Consider the following 7,845-nt stretch of genomic DNA (forward strand, 5'->3'; position numbering starts at 1 on the left):
TTTACCATGAAGACATTAAAAGCAAGTAAGCATATTTGCAATAAACAGCATCTGGCAGGGATGCCTCTGGGTTTGGATGTGCACACACCACAAGTCAAGGCACTTGAAAAAAACTAAATGCATCAATTATAAGTAAATTCATGTAAAAGGGAATAACAAATATTCTAAAATGTTAAACGAGCTACTACTTATACAAAATAAAATGTAAATTATAATCCCACTTTGTAAAAGTACTGTAGTCACTGCTAACACCAACAAAATATGGCTGTTAGGAAAACAGTGATATATTTATAAATAAAGAATACAGACTGAAAAATATTTGTCAGGGAATTAAGTCCACACTGTGATTAACTAAATTCCACACTGTGATATTCACACTATGATACTGGAATCATCACTGTGATTTCACACTGTGATATTCCTAAAGATAGAAAAAGCAAAATCATTGAGATTATGATATGATGAGGTCATTCATTCCAGGTTAGTTTGTATAATTCTCATTCTTCTATTTTTCTTCCAGCTGTCTTTTTTTTGAATTTTTTTCTAAATATTTTTATTATGTAGATTTATAATCATCATAAAATACCATTTTACTTATTTATTTATTTATTTTTTTGCAGTTTTTGGCCAGGGCTAGGTTTGAACCTGCCACCACCGGCATAAGGGGTCAGCGCCCTATTCCGTTGAGCCACAGGTGCCACCCCTCGAACCTCATTTTAAAGAAACTTAGCTATACATATATTTTTACTAAGTTTTTATGCAGCTAATTATCAAAGAAAAAAATGAGGTAAGTATAAATATATCGCCATGGAATAATTTCTAAGGCATAACGTGAAGTGGAAAAAATAAAAAGCAGTAACAAAAAAGTACGCATAATACAAACTTATTTAAAGGGGAAAAATACTGAAAAAAGATAGACTGCTGAGCTGTCTTCCGTATTGCTCTGACATCCCGAGGTTATAGGACAGAGTGGATGGACAACAGAATGCTCAGATCACAAACTATGAATGGAAGGAAGACCAGGTCTCAGAGACTGTGGAAAGGATCACGAAGAATCTACTCCAAATGTACTGAGAATACAGACGATTGCCACAGGTCTGTCCACTTGAAACAGGAGGACAGTGTACAGAGCACCAAGGCGATTATGTCAACACACTGTCCTGCCATGGGGACAGGGAAGACCCCAGTGTGGCAATAACTCAGGTGAAGAATCCAGCCTGGAAAATGAGTCTACGAAGTGGAAGAAAATTCAGCAAGAACGTTTCTCATTTGAGAAGATCTTAATAATTATATTCACCAAAATATCAGAGCACAAACAGTAAAACAGTAGGCAACTGACTCAAATGAATGAACATTTTTAAATGCAAAAGAAAACAAAGCTGAAAGTCCAAGGAACAAGAGTAAAAAGTTGATTAATAAATTTAAAATGTCAGAGAGTGGAAGAGACACAGTTGAAAAATAATGACATATAGGAAAAGCTTGTTTTAATTAAGGTGAATGCCAAAGAAAAGGGCACAAAAATTATAGAGTATATAACAGACAGTAAGAGACACAACCAATGGGAATAATTCATTATAAATACTCGGGAATATACAGCCAAACAAGTGAAACAAAGACTCTGTGATATGACAGAAGAAACACTCCTGAATATAGTTCCTTACCCAAAACCAAAAAAGTCATCTTCGGATTTTTTTTTTTTTTTTTTTTTGCTTAATGAATAAGTTTATTGTTTTTAATCTAAAAACATTCGTATAAAACTGCTGTTTGGTTTAGCTGTTAGCAGTTCACCCCTGAGCTCTAAGGAAGTTTGCCTTCTTTTGAGCTACCCCATCTTTCTTCTGGGCAAGGGACATTTTGGGACAGTTCCATCTTTTCTTTTTAACTTCTTTCTTGGGCTGCTTCTCACAGACTGGGTTATCCCTTAGAGCAGTACGAGCTTTCTTTATACTCTTTCAGCAGTAGAGTATCTGGAGTGAAGTTGTCCTTTATGTGTCGAGAGGAGGGTTTTTTCTAAGCATCTTCAATCCTCTTCTATTAGGAAACGCATATAATCCGTACCTTTCTGTCCCATGATCTGCGTCTGATGTACCTCAGCATTAAATTCCTTGCTTTCCGAATCATAACCAGGGAATCGTTTGGTACTGTGAGGGACAGACAAGCCTCCATCCACAGTTCCCTTCAGAGCCCCCAAAACTTTATTGCTGGTGGTAGTCCTAGCAAGGCCTGCATCCAAAAAGCATATAAAAGCACCAGGCTGGCCACCAATGGTTTCCACGTTGTGTTCATCACCAGTCACCTCCACTTGGCCTTCATAGACCTTGTCCACGCCAAATGTATTGAGAAGCCTGCGGGCCAGCAGCAGGCCAGTACAGTACACCGCAGCATAATTCATCGGGCCAACCTTCACACTGCATTTTGGTAGTTCAGATGCATAAGCTATGCAGACTGTTATATCCCCTTCTATATGGGCAGAAGCAGTCTGACACATGATGTCTCTGTTAGTCACACAAACTATCATTCTGTACTTGGGTGTGTTGTACTTATTTTTATCCTGTATCACCAAGAGTTTCCGAGTATAGTAATCAGTTTTACATTCTCATCATCTTTTAAATTTCACTTGGTGTCTCTTAAAGTAGGTCTTATTCTTGACAACATTAACGACCCCCATTCTGCAGAATAGAGACCCACGTTAGCCACACCACACAAATTTGCAAGCCCAGCAGTGCTGGGAGTGGGGGAAGCTCATCTCTGGATTATCAGATGCAGAACAATTAACGCACAGAAGATAAGTCATTTGTTACCAAACATCAAGAGAAAATAATGAATTCTGGGAGGACAACGATTTTCCAATAAAAAGGGAAAAAATCAAACTAGTTTTAAATGCCTCTATAGCAACATTCACTGACCAAAGATAATGATAAACCATACGATTCTGAAAAAAAAAAGTATAATTTCCAGAATACATACATAAAATTTTGTCTAGATATAAAAGCTATCAACAGAAATTCTCAAATGTTTAGATTTCCTTTCAATTATTTATTGAATAAAATATCCTTGAGCCCTTACTGAAAAAGACAAAAATAAAAAAAAAATTAACAAAAATATACAACTACTAAGTACAGTCAATTAAAAAAGACTGAAGTAAAACCCTTAAGGAGAAAACTATAATGGAAGAAAAAGTATCAGAGATACTGGATACAAATAAGTACATATATGTGCTGTAGATTGAGATGTAGGGATTTACTGATGAGTTCAGGCTGCTAAACGAAAATGGCACAGACTGGCAGCTTCAGTAACATTTATTTATCACAGTCCTGGAGGTGAGAAGTCCAATATCAAAGTGCCAGCAGATTTGGTATCTGATAAAGGGCTACTCCCTACTTTTTTTTTTTTTGCAGTTTTTGGCCAGTTCCGAGTTTGAATCTACCACCTCCAGTATACAGGGCCGGAGCCTACTCCTTTGAGCCACAGGTGCCACCCAGGTCCACACCCTACTTTAGAGACAGCTGTCTTTTCACTGTGTCCTCACACAATGGAGGGAGGGAAGGAGCCCTCTGGGGTCTCTTTTCTGACATAATTCCTTTCATAAAGGCTCCATCTTCACAACCTAATCACTTCCTAAAGATCCCACCTCCTAACACCCCGTCATGTTAGGGGTTATAATTTCAACACATTAATTTGCGAGGGACATAAACATTCATTCCACAATGATATAAAATCATTTAATCTAGACAAAAGACTTAACCAGTTAGGATTACAAACACGACTAGAGAAAGAAGAGTGGATGACTTGAAACCAACCCTGATCTTATTCAGTGAGCACACATTCTGACACCACATGACCACACTGTTCTGTTCATGTTTGAAAGTTAGTCAGGCATCCCGGGTTGTGGTCTCATAGCGATTGTTGTGCTTCTGTTCCTAGCCCCAAGTGATTTTCTGAAAATTTTATAAAGGTAAAATAATACAAAGATAGATTGAGAATAATTTTAAAAATAAATTGTGGGATATTATTAGAATTTAAATCAAGCCACTCGACTTTTTAGCTACAAGCCTTCACTGTATATAATGTTTTCATCAACTACAGACCATATGTAGGACCTTGGTCCCATAAATATTATAATAGAACTGAAAAATTCCTATCACCTAGTATTTACTATATACTAAACATTTTACTGTTATTTTAGAGTATACTCCTTCTACTTAAACAAATTTTAAAAAGTTAACAGTGAGACAGCCTCAGACAGGTCCTCAGGAGGGATTCCAGAAGGCACTGTTGTCATCAGAGATGACAGGTCCTTGTATGTTATTGCCCCTGAAGACCCTTCAGAGGGATAAGATGTGAAGGGGGAAGGCAGTGAGTGATACTGATGATCTGGATCCTGTATAGACCTAGGCTAATAATTTGTATGTTTGTGTTTTAGGTTTTAGCAAAAAATTGGACATAAAGAAAAGTTAATAGTGCAAGAATAGAAAGAAAAAATATCTTTGCTCATCTTTCATACATGTATATATTTGTGCGTGTTTATGCTTTAAGTCAGAAAGTTAAAACATTCAAAAAGTTTATACTGTAACAAGTTAATAGTAAGATAAAGTTCATTCATATTAAAGAAGGAGGTTTGTTTTAATTCAGTGTAGCCTAAATGTAGAGTGTTCATAAAGGTTACAGTAGAGTATGATAATGCCCTAAGCCTTCACATAGCACCACTCACCCACTGACTATCCCGGAGAAACTGTAGCCTCCATGCACGATAAGTACCCAAGGAAGGTATACCGTTTTTCATTTTTTATACTGTATTTTTAGTGGGCCTTTTTTATGTTTAGTATACAAATACCATTGTACTGTAATGGCCTATGGTATTCAGTATGATAACATGCCATAGGAGGGCATATAACCCAGGTATGCAGTAGGCTATCCTATCTAAGTTTATGTAAGCACATTCTATGCTGTTCACACAACAATGAAATCGCCCAATGAGGCATATCTCAGAATATATCCCCATATCATCAAATGTTGCATGCCTATTTATTTAACAAAGTTAAACCAGTTGTGGCTTAAACTATTGGCAGCATAATGACTGAAAAATTCGTTTTGAATTACTCATTGACTTTCATTTTAAAAAGGGTAAGAATTTAATGCTCTTTGAAAGATCATCCAAAGCGACATTCAATTCAGACATTGTAATGTTGCCGCCTGATCTTAACTTTCCAAAGATGCGATCCCTAGTTTTACAGCATAATGAAGAGCTGTCATTGTCTCTTATTCAACTACTTTATCTAAATTTGTGATTGTTCGGTTTTTTAAAGAGAACATTTTTGTATGTAACAAAAGGTTAACTAGAATAGAAAAGAAAAGAATCAAAAAAGGGTGGAATTTATATTTTAGGTAACCCCAACCAGAAGCATATCAAGAGAAAGGTTATGGTTAATTAGTTGTAATTGAAAGTTATTAAGAAATTAATCCAATGAAATCTAAATACAAAGCAATAAACTTTGCCCATTTTGAATAGATAAATAGATTTATAGTAGGAATCCTGGCAATTTTATGGCTGATTATTTTTATTTTCCTGTGAAATGAAGTTTCCTAAGCACAAGTGGTCTGATTAGTAGTCACTTTCACAGATAGTTTAAAGACTACCATATCATGTCATGTGTAATATGTAATTTTTTGCCCAAAATTCTGAGGAAAAAATAGGGATGTGTATTATACATGGGTAGTATGGCTCGGGGGTGGGAAACCCAGTGGGTCTCTCAGGGCCACAGTGCCCTCCTGCCTGAGGCTCGAGGCCCAAGGTCTGTCTATGAGGAGAGGAACAAGAGCCCCCTGTAGGCCCTCGGGACCCACCTGGCTGCCCTTGGGTTGAGTACCCTCATGAGGTTCTGCCCCAATGGCCACACATGTGATGTGGCCATCACGGTGCCCCTGATGTGGCAGGGAGGGAGGAGCTCCAGGACGAGAGGGAAGGGGTAGGCTTCAGGGAGCAGGTGGCCAGTGGAGGGGAGTATAGTCTGTACATTTACCAGGGGAGCCTTAGCCCTCCCCAGATGTGTCTCCTGGCTGAAGAGCTGGCCACTTTCTTGAGAGGTGTTTTCCTAAAGGTTTGGACACAAACATAAGGGTCTATCATATGCTACATTTACAAATATGCAATATATTTACTAAATGCTCTCTACACATTGGCCACTTCTTTCTAAAATTTTGCAATGAATATTTTGTAAATAAAGGCACATTTTGCTATAATTTCCCATTTTATTCCCCCCCCCCCTTTTTTTAGAGACAGTCTCACTTTATCACCCTCGGTAGAGTGCTGTTACATCACAGCTCACAGCAACCTCCAACTCCTGGGCTTAGGTGATTCTCTTGCCTCAGCCTCCTGAGTAGCTGGGACTACAGGCACCTGCCACAACACCTGGATATTTTTTTGTTGCAGTTTGGTGGGGGCTGGGTTCAAACCCACCACCCCTGGTACATGGGGCTGGCGCCCTACCCACTGAGCCACAGGCACCACACTCCCATTTTCTTTATGTATGGTGACTTTAGGGGTTACTTTTAGGACACCCTGTATTATTTAACCTTGAAAAAGTGGAAGATCCTCTTATGGATCCTAGGGACACATGAAGCCTAGGGACATAATACAAAGTGACATAAGCCAAGCACAGAAGAAAGAAAAAAAAAGATCACATGATCTCACATATGTGTGGAATCTAAAATAGTTGAATACATGAAACAGAGTGAAATGGTGATTATTAGGGGTGGGAGAATGGGGTGATGTAAGTCAAAGGGCACAAAATTGCAGTTATGTAGGATAAATAAGTCAAGAGATCTAATATACACAACATAAAAATTACAGTGAATAATATTGTACATGGTATATTTGCTAAAGGAGTCAATTTTATGTACTCTTCCCCCTCCACATACATATAATCACAAAGGGTAACTATGTGTGATAATGGAAATCTTTGCTTAACTGTAGTAACAATTTATGTGTATATATATCAAAATACTGTGTTATACCCCCTTAAATATATACCATAAAAAGATACATGATCAGTTCTGTTCCTTGAGGCCCAGCTCTTTGTACTGGTTTCCCGGGACGTTTGGTCAGTGTGAGGAGCTGGGGATCCTCAGGCATACATCTCTGTCTCTCCAGAGGTTTAGGTCCACCTTCCACAACAGCTTAGCCAGAACACTGCCAAGTTCTCTCCTCCTGTGCTTTCTCAATCTTTCATCCATTCACCACTTAGTTACTGAGTGCCCGCCGTGTGCCAGGCATTATTCTAGGTGCTAGTCATAAACAATGACAGATGAAGGCAAATTTCCTGCTTTCAGGAATTGTTCCTTCTGGTAGAGCGCACAGATAGACAAAATGACCATGTGTAGAAGCAGTCTTTTTCCATGGCAGTAACACTTTCTTTGGTCTAGATAAGGATTTCCCAGTCTCAGCGTTAACATGGAGGGCTGGATAATGCTTTAAGGGAGGGGCTGTCCTGTGCTGTGTAGGATTTTTGGCAGTATCTCTGGTCTCTACTGAGTTCCAGCAGTGCCCGAAGGTTGTGACAATCAAAAATGTTTCCAAACATTGTCAAAGGTCCGCTGGAGAGCAAAATCACCCTGAGTTCAAAATCACTGGCTTAGACAACTCATCGGGGTCCCCTTTCAAAATATCCACTTAGTTATACAGTTCCAGTCTTAGGTCTGCATCTGCTTATAGCTGATGATTCTTTTGATTTCTGTTCTATACAAATGCAGCCATTTTCCAAAGCTATAATTTTGCTGGGCACAAGGACCTCACCCCTGGCAGTAGAAGCTCACCTAGCAGAAATAGTGTTCGGCATTTCTGGCAAA

At 38.5% G+C, this 7,845-nt stretch overlaps 1 pseudogene; it reads right to left on the reverse strand.

Moving 5' to 3' along the window:
- Nucleotides 1–1,784: 1,784 nt before the first annotated feature.
- Nucleotides 1,785–2,683, reverse strand: LOC100961022 (annotated as a pseudogene).
- Nucleotides 2,684–7,845: the final 5,162 nt, after the last annotated feature.

The sequence above is a fragment of the Otolemur garnettii genome, unplaced genomic scaffold (genome assembly GCF_000181295.1).
Source record: "Otolemur garnettii isolate 467f Iridium unplaced genomic scaffold, OtoGar3 scaffold00095, whole genome shotgun sequence".
NCBI classification, from domain to species: domain Eukaryota; kingdom Metazoa; phylum Chordata; class Mammalia; order Primates; family Galagidae; genus Otolemur; species Otolemur garnettii.